We start from the raw sequence: 23085 nt of genomic DNA on the forward strand, positions 1-23085 counted from the left end.
TGATGTTGATGCTTCTTCTCTTGATGTTACTTGATTTGCACTTTCTGCGCCTAGCTGAAAGGCGTTAAAGAAAAGCACTTCTTGGGAGATAACCCATGTTGTTTTTTTTTATTTTGCTACTGTTTTGTTGTGTCTTGGAAGTTGTTACTACTGTAAAAACCTCTCCTTATCATGTTTATTTCGTTGTTGTGCCAAGTAAAGTCTTTGATAGTAAAGTTGATACTAGATTTGGATTCCTGCGCAGAAACAGATTTTTACCTGTCACGAATTTGAGTAGATCTCTCTGTAGGAAACTCGTAAAATGCTGAAAAAATTCATGCGTGATCCTCAGATATGTACGCAACTTTCGTTCAATTTGAGTTTTTCCATCTGAGCCTGTTAAGTGCCTCTAAAAAATTCGTCTTTACGGACTATTCTGTTTTGACAGATTCTGCCTTTTATTTCGCATTGCCTCTTTTACTGTGTTGAGTGGATTTATTTGTTCCATTAACTTTCAGTAGCCTTGGGTAATGTACAGAAGTGTTAAGAATGATTGTGTCCTCTCTGAACATGTGAATTTTTGATTATGCACTAACCCTCTAATGAGATTGTTTTGAGTCTTGTGTGGAGGAAGTTTTCAAGGGTCAAGAGAGGAGGATGATATGATATGATCAAGAAGAGTGAAAAGTCTAAGCTTGGGGATGCCCCCGTGGTTCATCCCTGCATATTTCAAGAAGACTCAAGCATCTAAGCTTGGGGATGCCCAAGGCATCCCCTTCTTCATCAACAACTTATCAGGTCACCTCTAGTGAAACTATATTTTTATTCCGTTACATCTTATATGCTTTACTTGGAGCGTCTGTTTGTTTTTGTTTTTGTTTTTGTTTGAGTAAAATCGGATCCTAGCATTCCTTGTGTTGGAGAAAGACACGCTCCGCTTTTTCATATGAACACTGGTGTTCTTAGCTTTACTTTAATGTTCATGGCGAAGTTGAAAGCCGCTTCGTTGATTGCTATTTGGTTGGAAACAGAAAATGCTTCATGTGGTAAATGGTATATTGTCTTGAATAATTTGATACTTGGCAATTGTTTTGAGCTCTCAAGTAGATCATGTTTAAGCTTTTGCATCATGTAGTTTAAACCTATTAGTGAGAACTACTGTAGAGCTTGTTGAAATTTGGTTTGCACGATTGGTCTCTCTAAAAGTCTAGATATTTTCTGGTAAAAGTGTTTGAGAAACAAGGAAGACAGTGTAGAGTCTTATAATGCTTGCAATATGTTCTTATGTAAGTTTTGCTGTACCGGTTCATACTTGTGTTTGCTTCAAACAACCTTGCTAGCCAAAGCCTTGTACTGAGAGGGAATGCTTCTCGTGCATCCAAAACCTTGAGCCAAAACTCATGCCATTTGTGTCCACCATAACTACCTACTATGTGGTATTTTTCTGCCATTCCAAAGTAAATTGCTTGTGTGCTACCTTTAAAATTTCATTCCTTGTCTTTGCAATACATAGCTCATGGGAAAGTAGCCTAAAAACTATTGTGGTAATGAATATGTCGCTTATGTATCTTAGTTCTTATAAGTTGCTTGTTGAGCGGTAACCATGTTTCTGGGGACGCCATCAACTTTTTTACTTTGTTGAATATCATGTGAGTTTCTATGCATGTTCGTCTTGTCTGAAGTAAGGGAGATTTCTCATGATTAAATGGTTTGAGTATGCATATTGTTATAGAAGAACATTGGGCCGCCAACCAAAGCCATGTATCATGGTCGAAGTTTCAGCTTGGACATTAATCCTCAATTTCTTATGAGAATATTATCTGTTGTTGAATGCTGAGCATTAAAAAGAGGAGTCCATTATCTGTTTTCTATGTTGTCCCGGTATGGATGTCCTGAAGTTGAGATCTATCAAAATTGAGAAATCAAATGCGATCTATCTCCTTGGACCTTTGTACAGGTGGCATAGAGGTACCCCTTTGTGACACTTGGTTGAAACATATGTAATGCAATGATAATCCATGGAAGTCCGAGCTAATTAGGACAAGGTGCGGGCACTATTGGTATTCGATGCATGAGGCTTGCAACTTATAGGAAGTTTTATGCATAACACATATGAATTATTACTACCGTTGACAAAATTGTTTCCATGTTTTCAAAATAAAAAGCTCTAGCACATGAGTAATCCATGCTTCCCTCTGCGAAGGGCCTTTCTTTTACTTTATGTTGAGTCAGTTTACCTACTTCTTTCTATCTTAGAAGCAAACACTTGTGTCAACTGTGTGCATTGATTCTTACATGTTTACTTATTGCACTTATTATATATATTGCTTTATGTTGACAACTATCCATGAGATATACATGTTACAAGTTAAAAGTAATTGCTGAAACTTAATCATCCTTTGTGTTGCTTCAAAACCTTCTATTAAGAATCTATTGCTTTATGAGTTAACTCTTATGCAAGACTTATAGATACTTGTCTTGAAAGTACTATTCATGAAAAGTCTTTGCTATATGATTCAGTTGTTTAGTCATCATCTAGACCATTGCTTCGAATCACTTCATTCATCTCATATGCTTTACAATAGTATTGATCAAGATTATGATAGTAGCATGTCACTTCAGAAATTATCCTTGTTATCGTTTACCTACTCGAGGGCGAGTAGGAACTAAGCTTGGGGATGCTTGATACGTCTCAAACGTATCTGTAATTTCTTATGTTCCATGCTAGTTATATGACAATACTCACATGTTTTATATACACTTTACATCATTTTGATGCATTTTTTGACACTAACCTATTAACAAGATGCCGAAGCGCCAGTTCCTGTTTTCTGCTGTTTTTGGTTTCAGAAATCCTACACAGGAAATATTCTCGGAATTGGACGAAACAAAAGCCCACGGTCTTATTTTCCACGGAGCCTTCCAGAACACCAAAGAGGAGATGAAGAGGGGCCACGAGATGGCCACCCCACAAGGCGGCGCGGTGGGGCCCCTGGCCGCGCCGGCCTATGGGGTGGGCCCCTCGGGCGCCCCCCGACTCTGCCCCTTCGCCTATTTATTCTCTCCGTCGCGAAAACCCTATCACCGAGAGCCACGATACGAGAAAAGTTACTGAGACGCCGCCGCCGCCAATCCCATCTCGGGGGATTCAGGAGATCGCCTCCGGCACCCTGCCGGAGAGGGGAATCATCACCGGAGGGCTCTACATCACCATGCCCGCCTCCGGACTGATGCGTGAGTAGTTCATCCTTGGACTATGGGTCCATAGCAGTAGCTAGATGGTTGTCTTCTCCTCTTGTGCTGTCATGTTTAGATCTTGTGAGCTGCCTATCATGATCAAGATCATCTATTTGTAATGCTACATGTTGCGTTTGTTGGGATCCGATGAATATTGAATACTATGTCAAGTTGATTATCGATCTATCATATATGTGTTGTTTATGTTCTTGCATGCTCTCCGTTGCTAGTAGAGGCTTTGGCCAAGTTGATATTTGTGACTCCAAGAGGGAGTATTTATGCTCGATAGTGGGTTCATGCCTCCATTGAATCTGGGACAGTGACAGAAAGTTCTAAGATTGTGGATGTGTTGTTGCCACTAGGGATAAAACATCAATGCTTTGTCTAAGGATATTTGTATTGATTACATTACGCACAGTACTTAATGCAATTATCTGTTGTTTGCAACTTAATACTGGAAGGGGTGCGGATGCTAACCCGAAGGTGGACTTTTTAGGCATAGATGCATGCTGGATAGCGGTCTATGTTCTTTGTCGTAATGCCCTAAGTAAATCTCATACTAGTCATCATGATATGTATATGCATCTCTATTTGTCAATTGCCCAACTGTAATTTGTTCACCCAACATGCTATTTATCTTATTGGAGAGACACCACTAGTGAACTGTGGACCCCGGTCCATTCTTTACATCTGAAATACAACCTAATGCAAGCATTGTTCTCTGTTGTTCTTTGCAAACAAACATCATTCTCCACACCATACGTTTAATCCGTTGTTTACAGCAAGCCGGTGAGATTGACAACCTCACTGTTAAGTTAGGGCAAAGTATTTTGATTGTGTTGTGCAGGTTCCACGTTGGCGCCGGAATCCCTGGTGTTGTGCCGCACTACACTCCTTCACCAACAACCTTCACGTGGCCTTCATCTCCTACTGGTTCGATAACCTTGGTTTCTTACTGAGGGAAAACTTGCTGCTGTACGCATCATACCTTGCTCTTGGGGTTCCCAACTGACGTGTGCTTTACCGTCACAAGCAAACACTAATCTAGAGAGATGGTGGACGGAGGCGAGAAAGAGGCTTCAGAGGGAAGATAGGAGAGGTTTTGACACGCTAGTCTTGCTGATTGCCTGGACACTTTGGAAACAAAGGAACGCCAGGGTCTTTGGGAACCTAGAGAGGCAGCTTTTCACGGAGCAGATTATAGACTCAGTGAGGAGTTCAGCCTTTGGTGGGCTGCGAGAGGAGGAGAGCGGAGAATCATGCTGCGAGAGTAGGTTTCTAGGCTTAGGTGGTGTGAGTGGGTTGGCCACGGACAGATGTTTGCATCCGCCTTTGTTCTCTTGTAATTTGTTTGCTCCCTTCTATAAAGATTTGGCACGCCGTTCGCGTGCCCGTGAAAAAAAACTTTAGTGTTTAAGAGGGGAAGAGGGAGGACACCGAAGCACACCTTGAAAACAAAATAAAAGGAAAGACATGAGCATGTTGTATACCACATGTAGGCTCGAGATTTATTCAATACTAGACCATGGTTGCGCGCGTTGCCACGCCCGTCTATATATGATGGAAGTATATACATGATTTCAGAACATTTGGCTGGATTTTGTTGACCCTTAGCTGATTTTATAGATCTAGTTATTTGAAACTCAGTGGAAAGGTGTAGTATCTTAAAATATGCTTCGTGATTAATAAGATATTGCATTTTTTTGAAATGTAATAAGATATTGCATTTGGCAATGTAGGACAAAATATTTGTGTGCTCCTAGTAGTCTAAACTTGTAGAAACATCTTCACAGTAATACCAAAATATATGGATTAATGCTTGCATAAAGTGTAGATTGATTAAGTGTAAATAACATAACAGTAGGCTTCTCCTATATCGATCACAGACCAAACACCACTGACACAATCACATCCAGTCTAAATTCAAGCAGATTTGCATACAAAAGGCAACAAAGGAAGAAAAAAAATCATACAACAACTGAGTACATATGCAGGCATGGGTTTCCTAAATCATGATCTATAAAACGCACAGTACACCTAGCATGTATCCAATACATACAACTGTGGGCCAGCTATGCTAGCACAAATCCCTGCCGGGAATTTACGAAAACATGATATCTGCCAATCTGCCATGAGTAACAGGAAGGATCAGAATTTGCAACCCAAGAGTTGTGCGATAACTCTCTTCAAACTGTCATATGTCATAGTCCCTAAACTAAATCCAACATCTTTTTCTAGAAACTCTTCCACTGTTCTGTAGTGTTGTAAGTTACAAACTTCTAACATGAAGCGGTACATCAAAGGCTGCACTATAACAGGCTGATGCTTTGTTGGTTCATGCCTGCAATACTTACCTTGGAACAGTAAGAAAGTGAAGAGATTAGTGCAAAATACTATGGAAATTAGAATGGTTGTAACGAAATATTGAAGCGTGTTTATTCGTGCCTGTCAGCCAGAACCAGTGCAGATCCCTCAAGTTCTTGTGGTACTGGATACTTTTGAACTGCTGCCGTGAACCCAACACCCAAAGCTTCTTTTCCAGTTGAGTAATACATACTCGTCAGTCAACATACCTACATAACAGTCAATTCGGTACTCCTAAAAGGAACTGATAAAAATATTGCTTGTTCTATCCCATCTTTATGAAAGAGTGAGATACAAACCAGTATCATATGCGACAGAAAGATATAATATATATTCCATTGTCGTTGTTTTAGGTTATTTGCTTGCTCAATATTGGCACTAACCAGTACTTTTCATCGGTATTCAAGAGCAAGAACAGAGCCTCACTACAAAAGAAATTGCAGAGGGCAAGATCCAACCCTCACTTGCCCAAGTGAACATCTGATCGGAGTAATAAACACCCAATTTGAATCAGTGTCCAGATGAATTTTAATGAATAGTGATAGAATATAAGCACATAATACAATCTGGGTGCTCAAAGATAACTGTTAAGGAACATATGGCCTTCACTGAAATTTCGTATTTGATTAATCAGATGAAGGATCATTACTCGTATAAAAGACGTTAAGGTTGGTTATTCAGACATCATTTTTAGGACATCTCTAATTCTTGGGGAGATAAAAAATACTAATTTTTCCAAAATCTTCCATGACTTGTAGCATTGATTGAGCATCACCAAGCAGGTGCTAATTAGCTGCAAAAATATGCAAATAAAATCAAATAAGCAACCAATATAATTTTTATAGATCACTATGATGTGGCCTTCTTTCACGTAGAATAATGGAAAAGCAGAGAAACATGACCCATAACCATTTCTTAGCAACGAGAAATGGATTTGATCTCTTGCAAGTTTAACCCATCTTCTTGAGCGAATTCATCCAGCAGAAAGTATTACCATAGGAAAACTGGACAAATATCTAGGTCCTTTGAACATGGATTTCATATGCCTGTGCAGAGGTCGGAAGTTGACATGGTCAGATGGGGAACCAGCCTCGATAATGATATAAATGTTTAAAAGACTTAGCCGGTTCAAATACTTAATAAGATTTGAATGGTACAAATTACATTCCTGAACAAATAACTGTAGACAAAATGGCATGTTCAACGGTATGATTTACAGTGCACTAATCTAACTGCCAGAGCATATTTATTTTAAGCCATACCTGATCCAGTCAGAATTATAGTGCGACTGGTATAGCTGTTGGAGCATATATATTCACATAATTGCTTTCCGTTGTACGTAATTATCGCCATATAACATTAATGGAAAGCAGCAAAAATAGACAAAAACAAAATCACTTAAAGCAAAATCTCTTAAAGCGGCGTATGTAGAGTTGAACGAACATACTTCTTTTTCTTTGTAAAATGGGATTGGACATAGCAATTGGTTCATTAATCCTTACCCTCTTACTCTCGGGCCCAGAACTACTTGAGCCGCGAAAAAAACATGGTTGGCAGGCATCGTTAACATGGGTTCGTGCTCGAGAACGCTTTTTCATTTTTTTCTTTATGGGTACATCCTGTGATATACACGGTAATAAAGAGAAGGAAAGGTAGGTCAGGTACATAGAAGGATGTAGTTAGATGCAAATACTTGCTAAAACTTGAAAAATAAATAGTACCACGCAGTATAAAGTTAGTTTAAATGGACACATAAATTACAAATAATCTAAAAAGAGTGGTACAATCCAATGATTCAGCAAGTGTACCTGTCCAGCAGCCAAAATAATGGTCACACAGTTGCTCTAAGGAATCCGTGGATAAGAATCTGGAAGAAACGGAGATGACATTGCCTGGAACAAGTAATAATATGTTATTTCACAACCTAATTTTCACGAGAATGTAATCAGAGATGAAAAACATGACTGCAGCTAAGAAGAAAGACAAATGTAAGCAACGTGCATCTCCAAGTAAAGACCAACGTGGCAAAGAGACAATGGGTGTCAGCACTCTAACATGTACTGGATGCATGTTAGTGTGTCACATTTCATGCAGCGACCCTTATGTGTCATCCATGTCAACTGACGGCGCCGGCAGTTACAGTTAACTTGCCTAGGAGGAGAACCGTTCTTCCGATTCAGATGATGAGCATGGTCTTCTTCGAACGGAAGGAAAACCATTCTTACGATTCGTTGATAGGATCCCACTCCACGGACTGCACGGGATCTGAACTTCGCCGGCGCCGTAGCCAGAGAAGAATCAAGTTTGGTCGACGCTACTCTACAAATCCGGCCGAAATAGAACTGAAAAGATCGGGGAATTTGTAATCAACCTTCCTTGTTGACGGAACCCTTGTTGACCCGGGAGTGGGAGTCAGCGTCGCAGGCTGAGGAAGAATGACGGCGCAGGCGGAGGATCGGCGGGCGGAGGAGAATAGGCGGCGCACGCTAATCAGAAGGAAGAGATCGAAGTATTTTTTTTTCGTGCCTCTGTTTTGAGGCCCAAAACACCACATAGGCCTTTAGATTTTAGACTGTTTCGGGGCCCAACTAATATGGTATGGCTTAACACAACTTTGGGAGTAGCAGCCCTAGAAAGAAAATGGGCCTATAGAACGAACAAGGCTAAGTCGCTACGATGGCTGTTCGGGAAGGCTAAGAAGATTTTGGACCCTTAGATCGCGCGATCCGACGGACAGGGATGTCTAATCGCTGTGGAGAGGCCCTGGTGGTTCCATTATACAGTTAACTAATGAGGGGACGCGAAATTATGTAGTCTTGACAACAAGTATTTACAGTAAGAACAGCGAGACTGGAATGGCAAGTGCCGACAAAGAGGGTAAACTGTGATGATAACGCCTATGATGGTCATCGTCTATCACATAATAAGGGCTGCACAACACACACAACACACAACAGTGTAGTAACTCCTAGAATCAGGGCATCTCCAACCGGCTGACCCAAACGGACGCGCTGGGCCGTCCGTTTTGGGCCGTTTGGGTGGCCGAGCGGACGCGCGGACGGAGCCCCGCGTCTGCGCGTCCGTTTGGGTCGCGCCCTGCGCCCAACGCGGCAGGTTTGGGTCGCGGCCCCGTACAGTACTTTTTCTTGTAAATCCATTATAAAAATACAAAATAAATTGTAGAAAATATATAAAATAGTTCAAATGCTCAAAATTTATTACACATTACATTGTCCACGTAATCAAGGATAAAGTATTATTCAAAAAAAGGAAAAAACGATACAAATGATCTAGACTTCCGGATTTCCTTCATCATTGTTGTTTGCAGCATTGTTGCCTACATGCTGCCAGACGTGCTCGATCAAATCTGCCTGCAGCTGGTTGTGTACAACTAGATCTCGAATTTCATGGTGTGCATGAAGAATTTCCTAGAATGATGCCGGGCCACCTTGAGGAGTAACCAACTCTCCCTGGCCCTCCCAGTCATTATCATAGAGTGAATCATCCCGCTCTACCTCAACAATCATGTTATGCATGATTACACATGCGGTTATCACCTCCCACAGAGTTTGCACATCCCAGTGCTCGTGTGGTGTCTGACGATAGCCCAACGAGCTTGGAGGATGCCAAACGCCCGCTCGACATCTTTCCGGGCTGCCTCCTGCTCTTTGGCAAACCTTGCCTCCTACTCTGAGTTGGGTTTTCGGATTGTCTTCACGAGTGTAGCCCAAGGTGGATAGATACCATCAGCAAGGTAGTACCCCTTGGTGTAGTGGTGGCCATTGATCTCAAAATCCACATCAGGCGACTGACCGTACGCTAGCCTATCAAACACCGGAGAGCGCTGCAGCACATTGATGTCATTGTGCGAGCCAGCCATTCCGAAGAATGAGTGCCAAATCCATGTATCCTGTGAAGCAACAGCTTCAAGAATGACTGTGCACCCCTCAGAATGGCCACTGTATGCCCCCTGCCAACCAAAGGGGCAGTTCTTCCACTCCCAGTGCATGCAGTCAATGCTGCCAAGCATCCCAGGAAACCCCCTGGAAGCGTTGATTGACAACAGACGAGCTGTGTCCTCTACATTAGGTTGCCGGAGGTACTGTTCTCCGAACGAACCGATCACAGCTCTGCAAAATCTGTACATCGCTTCCAAGCCGGTAGACTCACTCATGCGCGTGTACTCATCTACGAAATCACCGGCAACGCCATATGCAAGCATCCTAATCGTTGCCGTGCATTTCTGGTACGAAGAGAGGCCTACCTTGCCAATTACATCCACTTTCGCGTGGAAGTAGTCGTCGTAGAGCTTGACGCCATCCATTATCCGGCGGAACAACGGTCTGGACATCCGAAAACGACGGCAAAACATGGCCGGCGTGTACAATGCCTTGGGATGGAAGTAATCGGTGAAGAGCTGGTCCTGGCCGCGTTCTCTTTTGCGGTCCAAGGCGGCGGCGCGCCCCGGCAAGGACCCCCGGTGCACGGGGATCTGCGAGACAATGTGATCGTGGATGATCAGCGCAGCATCCGTGAAAAATTCGTCGTCCGAGTCCTCGTCGGACGACGTGTCGATGAAGTTCTTGAAGAAGTAGTCGTCGTCGCTGTCCACCATGATCTACAGATGAAAAGGGACAAATTTTAGTATGCCCATTTCATCGAACACGTCGCACGCGGAGGCCATCCTGTGCGTCCGTAGGGACCTGCAGGCCATGGCCGTCTCGGCCGACTTGCGGTCTGCAAACACGGTGCACGAGAGCTCACCTCCGGCGGCAACAGCGCAGCTGCGAACGGCGGGAGGTCTCGCGACGGTGGGAGGACAGCGGCGACGGCGACGGCGTCCTCCGACTGTGCTACGACGCGGCGAAAGCAGCGCGGGGCCAGGACCTATGCTTCCGCCCCGCTTGCCGGCGTGTCGAGGACGGTGGCCGGCGTCGACGCCTCTCCCAAATCGCCGGTCCTTGGCTGGCGGCGGAGCGGCGGGAGATGTGTGCGAGGGGTTTGTGTTTTGGGAGACAGACAGGCGGGCCAGGGACGGACAAGGGGAGGACGCGAGCGACCAGCATCCGACGTCCGCGGCCACGCAAACTCGTCTCAGATTTGGGCCGGGTTTGGGTCGTCCCGGACGCCGCGGCCATCCATTTTAGGGATGGGTCCGCGCGCTGGGCCGCGTTTTTGTCCGGTTTGACCCATCCGGACGCGCGGGCGCGGTTTGGGTCGCCCCGTTGGAGATGCCCTCATTACATCAAATCTTCTCACCTAGTACAAACCGTATCTTTGCTTTGACCTCTGTAAAGACGAAGTTCTCAGATATCGCGCTCCTTTGCTCTGGAAAAGGAGTGCCGCTCTCAGATATCATCACCAGCATGCGCGACATGCTGCTGGTTTGCTCCTTTTTGGCTCTCCAAAGGCATATAGTGAGCCATGATTTTTTCGAAATGCGGTGTGTCCTCTCTTCATCGGTTGATGCACACTTCATTCAAAGTTTACAATTCAAAAAATCAACAAGGATCGGTACAAAAATTAACCATCGAAGCAAATTATGCATCATGTAATCTTTTAACAGGCCCCAAGTAGCCTGGTAGAAAATATCCTAGGCAACCATTCGAAGGCGGTTACATGCAGAAACCATGCACTCCTGCTGATCCTCCGGGAGCAAGAAACACCAAAGCTGGATCCAGTGAACCATAGTATGAATAACCTGCAAAAAATTAGTAGAGTTCTTTTTGTTAAAAACAATATCATTTCTGCAATTTCAAATTGACCAACATAAAGCGGAAACACCAATGCGAATCCTATCTTTATCAGTTTTATCAGTTTCATTAAGCCAATTCTCAAACATATTTGTGACATTAGATGGAGGTGGAATATTATATGCAGCAAAAAACACCCGCCAAATAAGCCTAGCAAAAGGACAGGAAATAAACAAATGTTCCACTGATTTCTCAGCGTCACAGAAAGAGCATTTCGTATTTCCATTCCAATTCATTTTTGCTAGATTATCACGGGTCAAGAGGACTTTCTTACTAAGGAACCACATAAAGATTTTAATTTTCAGTGGGATTTTTATTTTCCAAAGATACTTACCAAGATATCTTGTATGTCCATTTAACATATCACCATACATAGATTTAACAGTGAAATTCCCTGAAGATGTTAGACCTCAAACAAACCTATCTTGGTCATCATTTAGATTTATCTCCATTAATCTTTGGCATAGGTGAACCCATTAATCTCATTTATCGCCAATCAGCCTTCTCCGAAAACCAATATTTAACGGAGTTGAATTCATAACACTTGCCACCATATCATGTTTACGATGGACAATATTGTATAATTGGGGATACTGATATGCAAGGGTCTGCTCACCTAACCATCTGTCTTCCCAAAAACGTACTCCTTCTCCGGAACCTACTTCGAATTTCCTCTGCTAAAGAATTTCCCTTTAACTTTCATTAGTCCCTTCCAGAAAGGTGAATCAGTAGGCTTACTTTCAACTTCAGCCAAGGTTTTCTGAGAAAGGTACTTTTTTTAAAAAAGTTTTTGCCATAACCCTTCTTCAGAAAGGAGCTTATAAAGCCATTTGCTAAGCAGGCAAGAATTTTTAATCTCCAGTACTTCAATTCGCAGACCACTTTGGTCTTTGGGTCTGCAAATTAAGTTCCACTTAGTTAACCGATTTTTTTTTACTTTCCTCACGTTGCCGAAAGAAACGTGATCGAAAAAAATCTAATCTCTTCCTTACCTCTTAGGTATATCAAAGAAAGATAGCATAAACATCGGTAAGCTAGTAAGAACACAGTTAATCAATACAAGACGATCTCCATATAATAACATCTTTCCAGCCCAACATCCAAGCTTTTTTTCAAAACGACTCTCAACGGGCTTCCATTCTGAGTTTTTCAACTTTCTATAATGAATTAGAATACCCAAATACCTGAAGGGTAAAGTACCAGATTCACAACCAAAAAGTTGTTTGTACTGTTCCTCTTCTTCTTTAGCCTTGCCAAAACAGAAAATCTCACTTTTGTGGAAGTTGATTTTTAGTCCTGACAATTCTTCAAAGAAATGCAATATAAGTTTCATATTTACAGTCTTTTCAAAATCATGTTCCATAAAAAGTCATGTACTGAGCCATGATGGCACGAATTTTTTTTAATGGAGGCAAAAGATTTGTCTCGACTATTAATTAAGAAGAGTGTGCTTAGTTTTTAGGAGAAAACCGAGCGAAAACCTACAGCAACAGGGCCAAGCCCACACAAACAACATGCCCACACACACCCACAACCAAGACACTCCAACACCGAAACACTAACAAACAGTCAAACACGACACTCCAACATCGAGCCGTAAAGGACAAGCTACGACATAGGGGGCACCCGTCAGCCAACTGCAGGTCCAGGATAGGCAATAGCCAAGGTGACGAGAAAAATCACAAACTTCTCTGGCGACGACTGCTCCAGGCACCGCTAACAACAGTCTAGACTCCGAAACCTCATTGCCAATAGAAACCCTCTGCCTATCAAACTCAGGTGAGAGAGAGACTGCAGCATCAACAATATCACACTTCTCAAAGCCAAGATATGGCGCGGATTTCCGAGTCCATGTAACTGTAGTGAAATAAAGTACAGACCGGTGTCATTGCCACTTGAAAATAATCGCGCTGTTAGAGAGGATGAGTAGGGATGCCTTACCCTTAGCCTGTATTTGTACACTGCGTATGCTACAATCCCGTCAAAAACAAGCCCGAAGAAAATAACCCACGTGAAGCTCCACCAAACTGAGGAGGCAGCCGGCCTGTTTGCCTGTAAAAAGTTCATAAATAACATTAGACTTCTCTAAGATAGAAAAGGTGAAATGAAACTGTGTTAATCTTTTACTTGCCGATACCATATTTCTTGACAGAACATATCATGTACAATTTTTTTAATGCACGTGCATCTCTTACCGTTATCACTCAAGTGTAGCTAAGAAACTGGAGTGCAATGCTACTGTGGTCTTACAATAAAAGGATATGACAACGTGTAAAAGGATATGATACTATCAATTCATGCACACATTTCTACTTAGTCAAACAATGATGATTATGTGCTACTTTGAAAGGACACAAAGACAGCATAGAGGGGGTGAATAGACGGTTAAATCTTTTTACGCGATGGGCTTAACAAATGCGAAATTAATCTAGCGTTTACTTTGTTAAGCCTAAAATCTTTATACTATGGTTCACCTATATGCACTAACAATTTATGATAAGCAAGACAGACAACAATGTGACTAAGAGTCCCTTCGTAGGCTAGCGTGGTTTACCTTTGCAGCCCAGTATTGGGCGCTCTGAAATATTAGAAACAAACTACATATGGAAGAAAAACTTATCAATAACTCCGCTAACCTATTTTCCCACATGTACACCTATATGCAGAGACGGAGGGTTCTAGTCAGACCGAAGGACCGAGGGCTGTTGGATGTGGTGATGTGCGAGATTAGGAGTCTACAAGAGAGGATGACGTCCGGAGCGTGAGGATGGAGCCGGATGATGCGTACCTCTTTGGCTATTGTTATTCCCTTGGACTATGTTCAACTTGTATGCTCTTGCTACTTGTTGATGTATGCGTGATTGTAGAACTTGTCATGACTAGTTGTAATGCTACCTTGGTTGCCCTATGGCTTTATATACAAAACTGCTTCTTTGGCCTTATGTTTAAAAAAAGCAACAATGTGATAGCAAGATATATAACTTTAAGCATGAAGGCTATCACAAAGTAAAGTGCATAAGTAAAGAACTAGGGTATAGAGATGTCGGTTTAGTGGCACCGGGGGTACCACAGTCCACCTGCCGCTGGGCCCGTGCGACGATCCACCTACAAGCTTCAGGGGAACTACCCCTCCATGAGGATCAGCGGCTTCGTGAGAGTGAAGCCCCTCGCGAGGAAGCCAAGACTCGGCGCTAACAGAAGAGAAGAAGCCCTCGCGAGGAAGCCAAGACTTGGCGCTGACAGAAGAGAAGAAGCCCTCTCGAAGTACCCCTTCGCGAGGAGTGCGCGCCAGGCGCCAGAAGATGATGCGCATGACGTCTCCGCAAGGCAAGCTGCGTAGAGATGAAGCTAAGGATGATAGCGCAAGCCATGACGCACCCTAGAAGACTAGAGAAGCTCTGGCATTGCCTGCATAAAGTGGGGTGGTCGTTGCCTCCTTTCTGTAAACACTGGCCACGGACGACGCAGTGCTGCAGGGGGTGCCGACATCCTCCTCGACCACTCCTGTGGACCGGAACCCTTCCAGGGAATGGACCAAGTCCATGTGTGTAGCTTGGGACAACTGTCCCCCTCCTTTTGCATGTCTGTGGTAACCCCTCCCCCAAGTTTCCGTTGGGAGGAGGGCTAGTGCCTCTATAAAAGGAGGGGCAACTGCCCAGTAGAGAGGATCTTATTCCGATCCCTAGGTGACATAGGCATACCAGATGGGCCTGCCGAAGATAGTACCCGGGGTTTACTGGAAGCCCATTACCCGAAGATTATGAAGCCCGGAAGCTCATGAATACGTCGACTATGGCAAGTAGAGATAGATTAAGAATATAGAGATTTTTAATTTCACGGGTCGGATTCAAAGATTCCCCCGACAATTGTAACTTATGTAATACGAAACCCTCGGCTCCGCCTCCTATATAAGGGGGAGTCAAGGGACAAAGAAAGAACCGATCTTATTGTCAATCCAACCCTAGTTTTTAGCAGTCGAACACCTTTTCGGCTGAAACCTTCGAGATCTACTTGCCCTCTACTTCCGCGAAACCCAAGTCTACAACTTGTAGGCATTGACAAGTTAATACCTTGTCAATTGGCGCCGTCTGTGGGGACTAGAGGCGACAAGGAGCTGATCTCGATGGCATCGTCAACATCTTCGGCAACATCGTCGACATCGTCGATAGCAAGCAACACGATGGATGGAGGTAAACAGATCGAAACTGGTCTTGTCGATTTTGTTCCTCACCCTCCCGCCCGTGTGGATGCATATGCGTATCTGGAGGAGCCAATGGAGATGATGTTTGGAGGTTTCAACTTCCGCGTCGGGAAGGAAGGATCACATCGCCTCGTAACGTCGATTTTGTCGGGTTCGTCGACGGTCGACTCCGACTTCTCGGGATCGTCATCATCGTTCGAGACAGGCGACGAGGAGATCTCGCCGCCATGCTTCGTCAAGCCCGCGTCAAGCAGAAAACTCACCGACATCTTCGGCAACATGTCCTTCGGGTCGCCTGCATACTCAGATCTAAGCAGCGACTCGGAGAGCATCGACAGCTTCGAGTTCATCGACAGATCTACCTTAGTTCGAGCGGTCCTCACCGATCCACGCGACGATGTCACCAACTCCAGGAGGAACAACCCGACAACATATCATCAAGTCTATGTAATCGGAGAGACGAGTCGCCCACAGTAGGAAATATCAGAGGCTTTCGATGATTTGGGAAATCCATACATCGATCCCGCTGATCTTAGGCGAGGTTTGGGCACCAAATATGTCGGGCCTACACCGAGACAGAGGCTACCGCTTCCGCAAGAAACTTGGGACAAAGCAACGAGAGTTATGAGTGGCGCGGAGCCGATGACCACCACTGCCACATTAGAGGAGATGCAAGCATGTCAATATAGAATCGCTCAGGCCAGACGAGAAATAGAAAAAGAAAAGATAGAACTTGAGAAAAGGAAAGCCGCAGCTTCTGCATCAAGCAGGCGAAGAGCTGACTTAAGTCGACAGTCAAGGACCTCGGATGATAACCACAGAGCAGCGCACGATAGAGGAAGATCTCGCCTGCAGCATATACCCGAGAAAGAATGGGAGCACTTGATCCAGAATCTCGACATGTCCTTTATGTCGATAGACACAAGAGGGAACATTGTCCCCAAAACACCGGAAGCAGGGTATATGGCGGCTCAAGCTTTCATACTAGCGTGAAGGCCACCAGCTGGAGACCCGAGAGAAGCACTGTATCAGATGGCCATGACAGGAGTGGGAGTCATGGGAACAGCGTTCGCAGGACCTAGTACACCACAACCCGCAATTGCTCCAAGGCGAAATAGCCCTCGAACCACCCCGGTAGCGCGAGACCCTCCGCGAGCAGACGTGGCGAGGAATACATAAGCTCAAGATAGAGTGGACAGAGCAAGAGAAAGTAGATCCAGGCGATATTCGCTAGAAGTCGAGGAAAAGGATATGTGTGGACTCACCTGCTTCACCCGACGAGTTCGCAGAATTCGGGTCCCTTCTGGCTTTAAATTGCCAAACAGTTATAAATGATGGTCTGCAAGATCCCGAGGATTGGTTGATTGACTTCCTAGAGACAGTAAAATTACTGGGCGGATCAAGAGCAACAGCTATGTGATACGCGTTCAACACGCGTCCGTTGGGAACCCCAAGAGGAAGGTGTGATGCGTACAGCGGCAAATTTCCCTCAGTATGAAACCAAGGTTATCGAACCAGTAGGAGCCAAGAAGCACGTTGAAGGTTGATGGCGGCGGGATGTAGTGCGGCGCAACACCAGGGATTCCGGCGCCAACGTGGAACCTGCACAACACAACCAAAGTACTTTGCCCCAACGAAACAGTGAGGTTGTCAATCTCACCGGCTTGCTGTAACAAAGGATTAACCGTATTGTGTGGAAGATGATTGTTTGCAGAAAACAGTAGAACAAGTATTGCAGTAGATTGTATTTCAGTAAAGAGAATTGGACCGGGGTCCACAGTTCACTAGAGGTGTCTCTCCCATAAGATAAACAGCATGTTGGGTGAACAAATTACAGTTGGGCAATTGACAAATAAAGAGGGCATGACCATGCACATACATATCATGATGAGTATAGTGAGATTTAATTGGGCATTACGACAAAGTACATAGACCGCCATCCAACTGCATCTATGCCTAAAAAGTCCACCTTCGGGTTATCATCCGAACCCCCTCCAGTATTAAGTTGCTAACAACAGACAATTGCATTAAGTATTGCGCGTAATGTAATTAGTGACTACATCCTTGAACATAGCACCAATGTTTTATCCCTAGTGGCAACAGCACATCCATAACCTTAGAGGTTCTTGTCACCCCTCCAGATTCACGGAGACATGAACCCACTATCGAGCATAAATACTCCCTCTTGGAGTTACTAGCATCAACTTGGCCAGAGCATCTACTAATAACGGAGAGCATGCAAGATCATAAACAACACATAGATATAACTTTGATAATCAACATAACAAGTATTCTCTATTCATCGGATCCCAACAAACGCAACATATAGAATTACAGATAGATGATCTTGATCATGTTAGGCAGCTCACAAGATCCGACAATGATAGCACAATGGGGAGAAGACAACCATCTAGCTACTGCTATGGACCCATAGTCCAGGGGTAGACTACTCACACATCACTCCGGAGGCGACCATGGCGGCGTAGAGTCCTCCGGGAGATGATTCCCCTCTCCGGCAGGGTGCCGGAGGCGATCTCCTGGATCCCCCGAGATGGGATCGGCGGCGGTGGCGTCTCTGGAAGGTTTTCCGTATCGTGGCTCTCGGTACTGGGGGTTTCGCGGCGGAGGCTATTTGTAGGCGGAAGGGCAGGTCAAGAGGCGGCACGGGGGCCCCACACCACAGGGCCGCGCGGCCAAGGGGGGGGCCGCGCCGCCCTAGGGTGTGGCCCCCTCGTGGCCCCTCTTCGTCTCCTCTTCGGACTTCTGGAAGCTTCGTGGCAAAATAGGACCCTGGGCGTTGATTTCGTCCAATTCCGAGAATATTTCGTTACTAGGATTTCTGAAACCAAAAACAGCAGAAAAAGAATCGGCACTTCGGCATCTTGTTAATAGGTTAGTTCCAGAAAATGCACGAATATGACATAAAGTGTGCATAAAACATGTAGATAACATCAATAATGTGGCATGGAACATAAGAAATTATCGATACGTCGGAGACGTATCACTATGCAGAGCGTTCAAGTACACCTCAGTGGAGCCGCGAGAACATGGATAAAAAAGTTACCAGTAGGATCTATCGACAGCTGGGAAACTTTCGAGGAGCTATTCATAAAAATTTCCGTTCCACGTGTAAAAAGCCCGCATCCATAGAGCAGTTAAGGGCTTGCAAGCAAAATTTCCGTTCCACGTGAACCAATGAGGACTTACATCCAGCGGTGGAATATCATAAAAAATTCCGCTGAAAATGTATCCGATGAAAGAGCGATAGATGCGTTTGTCGCGGGAATCCAACGACAGGACTTCGTCGAGGACTTGGGCAGATCCAACCCAAAAACAATTGCGAAACTCATGGACATATCGAATCGCTGGGCAGATGGAGAAGATGCTGTGCACAATAAACGGCACAGGTCACCCGAGGAAGACCGCAACAGAAACAATAATCAAAATAGGCGACGATTTTCTCGTCCATACGCAGATTATGACAATACCGGCCACGTAGAGGCCGGCTTCCGAGGAAACAATGGTGGAAATAATCGGGAGGATTATCAGAGAAGCAACGAACAGCGCGACGCGCCAAGTTCTAGGAGGCAAAATAATAGGCCAAGGTTCCAGAGGTCATACAATATATCACCCGACGATCTCTTTAATGGACCATGTCAGATGCATTTTTATCTCAACAATGAGGGAAAAAGATAGTCAGGCCACCTTCAGAAGGACTGTCGAACTTTCCAGGCGTTGCATCGGCACGCAGCATACCATAACGCACAGGCAGCAAATAGAGGGAACCCGCAAGGACCAAGGAGTGAGATTCACCTTCCAACCCCTCCTGCAATTACCGATGAAAATCAGCATCAGCTGCAGCTGGCGGCAAACCCAGGCAACGGTCCATACATCGACACAAACGTAGCGGTGGCGATGATCCAGAAGGGCAGGCCCTCGAATAGGGCCCAGAAGGTGATTTCGCGGCAGGTGTTCATGGCGGAAAAGATGCCTCCACCAACAGTCGAGTATCTGAATTGGTCGGGACACGATATTGGGTTCACACAAGCAGATCATCCACCTCAAGTGCCACGACCAGGGCAATCAGTGCTGATCCTCCCAGTAGTAATCGTAGGATTCGACGTCTCGCGGGTGTTCATAGATGGAGGGAGCAGCATAATCCTCATGTACGCAGATACACTGAGGAAAATGAACATTTCTCTGGCCAACTTGACACCAACCGACACGCGTTTTCATGGCATCACACCCGAAAAACCCAGTTACCCACTGGGAAAGATCAATCTCGACGTTCAGTTGGAACCCGAGATAATTACAGAAGAGAGAAGCTGGAGTTTGAAGTCGTGGATTTCCCATCGCAGTATCATTCCTTACTGGGACGGCCAGCTTACGCTAGATTCATGGAAGTACCGCATTATACATACTTGCTATGGAGACTCCCGGACCCAAGGGCCCAATCACAGTGAAGGGAAGCTTTGCCTTGGCAGATAAGTGCGACAAGGAGTTTCATCGGATGTCAGAAACCTTTGGGATGCAAGCAGAGTACATGGCGTCAAAGTTAACAACTGATTATGACGTGCTACCCGATGGAGGAAGGCCACTTAAGGAGCAAACTTTCGACACCACAAAAAACTCAAAGGAGGTGCAGATTCACCCGACATATCCTAAGAAGACGACGGCTATCGCAACAAACATGAATAGCGCATAGGAAAGCGCGCTCGTCGAGTACCTCCGTGAGCGCTGGGAAATCTTTGCATGGTGTCCAGCTGACATGCCAGGAGTACCCAGGGAACTTGCCGAGCACCCGCTTAATCTGAATCCATGAGCCAGGCCAATTCGACAACCTTTGCGGCGTTTTTCTGAGCCAAATCGCAAAGCTATGCTGTCTGAGATTAATCAACTCAGAGAGGCAGGATTTATCAAGGAGCTACACACAGAAGCCACATGGGTAGCTAACACAGTGCTGGTCCCGAAGAAAAACACGGAGGTCCTTCGCATGTGCGTCGACTTCACGTGTCTCAATAAACATTGTCCAAAGGATCATTTTCCCTCCTGAGGATCGATGAAATTATCGACTCCATGGCAGGTTGCGAATGTCTTTCCTTCCTGGACGCATACTCTGGTTACAACCAGATCAGATTGAAAGAAGAAGATGAAGTCAAAACAGCTTTCATAACCCCTTATGGCATGTTTTGTTACAGAACAATGCCTTTTGGGTTGAAAAACGCGGGAGCAACATATCAACGGATGATGCAGAAATGCCTAGCCACGCAGATTGGCAAAAATGTTCAAGTGTACATCGATGCTGTCGTCATAACAACAAAGCAAGGATCTTCATTAATCGACGATCTCAAGGAAACTTTCGACAACCTCGACAAGTTCTGCCTCAAGCTGAACCCGACGAAGTGCTCTTTCGGCGTCCCTGCAGGAGAGCTTCTCGGGTTTCTGGTGTCAGCAAGAGGAATCGAGGCTAACCCCGAGAAAATTCAAGACATCATAACGATGAGGAAGCCAACCAAGCTCAAGGAAATACAACAGCTAACGGGGCGAGTCGCGGCTTTAAGCAGATTCATCGCCAGGTTGGGAGAAAAAGCGTTGCCATTTTATGCGTTGATCAAGCAAGGGGAAAAGTTTGAGTGGAACGAAGAAGCAGACAGAGCTTTTGAGGACATCAAGCACACAATTTAGACACCCCCAGTATTGGTGGTTCCAAAAGACAAAGAACCTCTCCTTTTATATATCGCGGCCACACCTCAGGTGGTCAGCACGGTCCTCGTGGTAGAAAGAGAAGAAGAAGCGAAGATCCATGGGGTTCAGCGTCCGGTATACTTCATCACTGAAGTTTTATCGCCTTCTAAGCAACATTACCCGCAATAGCAGAAGTTGGCATATGGCGTGTTTACAACGGCAAGAAAGTTGCGACACTACTTTTCGGCACACCCGATAGTAGTTGTCAATGAGGCACCTCTCTCTAACATCCTGAATAATCCAGAAGCCACGGGGCGTGTCTCCATTTGGGGCATAGAACTCTCTCCTCGAGATATCACTTATGAGAAAAGAAAAGCAATAAAGTCACAAATTCTGCCGGACTTTGTTGCAGAGTGGATGGAGCTGCAAAACACGGGACCTCCGGATTTATCGAGTACTTGGACTTATCGAGTACGGGTCCAAAAGATTAGAGGGAGCTGGAGCAGGCGTAATACTCGTATCACCTCAAGGCGACAAAATGAAGTATATACTGCGGATGACGTTCCCTAACGCGTCAAACAATGAGGCAGAATACGAAGCACTTATACATTGGATGAAGATGGCAAAGGCGTGTGGTGCGACTCGCCTTAAAATCTTTGGCGACTCTCAGCTGGTAGCACAATAGGTGATGAACAAGTGTGATGCAGTCAACGACAGCATGATTGCATACAAAGAAGTTTACAATGAACTCGAGAAACTCTTTGATGGGTGCGAAGTCAACCGTATTAGCAGACTCAGCAACGGTGAAGCCGGCGTTCTGGCAAATATCAGGTCACAATGCCTGTCGATACCAACTGGCGTGTTTTCATAAGAGATAAGTGAAAGGTCCACCAAACCGAAGAAGATACCAAAGCATCAAATAAAACAGGAGATGTCCAAAAAAGGCTCGGGGGCTCCAGAAAACACCGAGACCAGTATGTCGGAAGATGAGGTTGAATCGCATGAAGTCATGATGATAGAAGTTTCTTGGATGCAGGTTTACATAGAATATATCATGAGGAAAGAAATACCCCAAGATCCAGTAGAGGCCATACGGGTCATCCGATGATCAAAAGCTTTTACCGTGGTCAAGGGAGAGCTGTACAAACCAAGTATTTCAGGAGTACTACAAAGGTGCGTCACACCCGAGGAAGGAAAAGTTATACTCAAGGATGTGCACGAAGGAGTATGCGGCCATCATGCAAGTAGCCGAGCAATAGCAGCCAAAGTCTTCAGGGCAGGATTTTATTGGCTGACAGCAATAGAGGATGCGAAAAATATAGTGTGCATGTGCGATGCCTGTCAAAGGTTTGTGGCAAAGCCTCATTCTCCAGCAGCAGAACTGATGCCAATACCATTGGCTTGACCCTTCGCACAATGGGGCCTCAACATGGTGGGAAAACTACACAAAGCTTGGCCAGGAGGATACGTCTATCTTCTAGTGGCTGTCGACAAGTTCACCAAGTGGATCGAAGTAGTACCAGTAACTTCAACGGATGCAACTTCGGTGGTGACCTTCATCAAGGGCATTGTTTTTCGGTTCGGTGCCCCTAACAGCATAGGTACAAACAACGGCAACAATTTCACATCAAAAGAATTCAAGGCATATTGCGCGGAAGTGGGCATCAAATTGCACTTTGCATCGGTGGCGCACCCGCAAACCAATGGCCAAGTCGAAAAAGCAAACGGCATAATCTGCAATGGAATCAAGAAGCGGTTGTTGACACCATTGGAAAAAGCTCGACATACGTGGCCTGAAGAGTTACCTAGCGTATTATGGAGCATACGCACTACACCGAACACAGCGACACAAGAAACCCCATTTTT

This window comes from Lolium perenne, chromosome 4 (genome assembly GCF_019359855.2).
Source record: "Lolium perenne isolate Kyuss_39 chromosome 4, Kyuss_2.0, whole genome shotgun sequence".
Classification (NCBI taxonomy): Eukaryota; Viridiplantae; Streptophyta; class Magnoliopsida; order Poales; family Poaceae; genus Lolium; species Lolium perenne.